The following is a 2,317-nucleotide window of genomic DNA, read 5'->3' as shown; positions in this document are numbered from 1 at the left end:
AAAACAAAACCTAGCTGGGTATGGTGGTGTGCGGTTCTAGTCCCAGCTACTGGGGAGGCTAAGGTAAGAGGATCACTTGAGCCCGGGAGTTCAAGGCTGCAGTGACCTGTAATCAAGCCATTGCACTACAGCCTGGGTGACAGAATGAGACTGTCTCAAAAAAAAATAAATGAATAAATAAATATGCTTACTCACAATAAAAGAAACATGCACGTAGAGTGATAACCTCTAAATTTGGGATACTAGTTACCTCTGGGGAAGAAGAGAGAAGATGGGATCCACAGAGTGGGACCTAGGGGGTCACACCTCTCTGTAAATATTTTGTTAACTTAATTATTTCAAAAATATAAGGCAAATATGGCAAAATGTTAACACGCAGCAAGATGGCTGGACCATGGGTCTTTTTGTATTATCCGCTCTAGTTTTCTCTCCGGTTGGAAATTTCACTTAAAAGATAAAGCTCTGAGGCCAAGTGATGTGGAAATGTTGGTTTTGCCTGGCAAATAGCAGGGTGACCAATATCCTGTACATAAGCCTTCATACACACGGCCCATTTCCTTAAAACAAATTCCTAGAAGTACAGGAAATGGCTGGGTGAACAGGCATGAAAATTGTTAAGGCTTTTATATACCCCCCCAAGAAAAACTGTACCAATTTACTCTTCTATAGCATTATGATGTTTTATTACAGATTTAGTAATGTAAGTGGCAAAAACTATAAGATTATTATTTTAATGCTCATTCCTTTCATTATTGGGAGAACATTTTCTAACATTGTCCATGTACCTTTCTTTTGTGAATTTCTTGTTCGTATCTTTAGCTCATTTTTAACTGAGATGCTTATCTCTCTTATATTGATTTATGAAAGCTCTTTAAAGATTAAAAATGTTAGTTTTGTGTCACATTAATATGGGGATTTTTTTTCAGTTCTCCACTTTATTGAGGAGGGCTTTTTTTGTTTTTGTTTGTTTGTTGATGTACAGGAGCTTGGGGAATCATTTCATGTTCTTTTTCTAGGGGACAATGTAATGCAGGTGCAAGGTAAAAGTGCAAAGCACAGAGTACATGAAAGATACACAGCGAAAAGTCAGCTCTCCCTTCCTCCTGATGAATGACCCATCCTCCCAATTTGCCCCAGACTGGGGGACTCACACTAAAACTGGGACAGCTCTTGGCACACTGGGACAGTTAGTCACCCTACTAGCCCTCTGGTTCCCTTCTCAGCAGCAGCACTGTTACCAGTTTCCTAGCCTTCAAAGATAAAAGTTTTAAACATTTATCTTCAAATCTATTGTGGAGAATATGAATGTCAGTCCACAAACTTGCATTTGCAAGAAATGTTTATCATCTTACTTTCTTTAAGCTGATTAAATCCCACCTTCTATTTTTTTTGAGATGGAGTCTCGCTCTGTCACCCAAGATGGAGTGCGGTGGTGTGATCTCGGCTCACTACAACCTCCACCTCCTGGGTTCAAGTGATTCTCCTGCCTCAGCCTCCTGAGTAGCTGGCATTACAGGCATGTGCCACCACACCTGGCTAACTTTTGTACTTTCAGTAAAGACAGGGTTTCACCATGTTGGCCAAGCTGGTCTCGAACTCCTGACCTCGGCCTCCTAAAGTGCGGGGATGACAGGCATGAGCCACCGCACCCTGCCTAAGGATCTAGTAATCAAGGATGATCTGTCTTGCCATCTTTAATTACATCTTCATAGTCAGGTTGACTGAAGAATCCAAGGGGTTACCGGGTGCTCAGTAAACAAAAGTCAAGGACCTGAAATTTTCCCTCCATCCCGCTTGCTGCTTCCTTCTTCCCAAGCTCATATGACTCCTTTAATGACCAGCAGCACAGTGACTTTCCTCTGGCATGGCCTCCGGGTCCCCAAGCACTGCTTCAGCTCCATCATGAGTACCGAGGCGCTGGAGGCCAGGCAGGAGCAGCCCAGGTGCGGGGACACCACAAAAGGAAGGCCCCAGGGCAAGGAGGAGCCCCTCCAGCCTGCCTCCTTCCCTTGCAGTGGGCCCTTTTTCTTCTCTGGCCTGCCATCCAACAGTCAGCACACTTCCTCTACTCCTGCACCCCGCTGAGCACACACGCCCACGCCCACCCTCGCCCCACACCGTGCACCCTAGAATGTCTGCCGGGTGCCAGGCAGCGTTACTCCCCAGACACCTGTGCTCGGCCCACACCGTTCCATCATCCAAACGTCTTGCCTTCTCCCCACTTCTCCTCTCTCCTGTTCATCCTTCCACGTCCCCCTCCCGTAGAGGGAGAATGTGTTATTTGGTGAACACCTTGCAAGTACCAGACACTCTGCTA

Source organism: Cebus imitator, unplaced genomic scaffold, assembly GCF_001604975.1.
Source record: "Cebus imitator isolate Cc_AM_T3 unplaced genomic scaffold, Cebus_imitator-1.0 Scaffold187, whole genome shotgun sequence".
In the NCBI taxonomy this organism is placed as follows: domain Eukaryota; kingdom Metazoa; phylum Chordata; class Mammalia; order Primates; family Cebidae; genus Cebus; species Cebus imitator.
The sequence above is the reverse complement of the archived record's forward strand: the minus strand, read 5'-3'. Positions refer to the sequence as shown.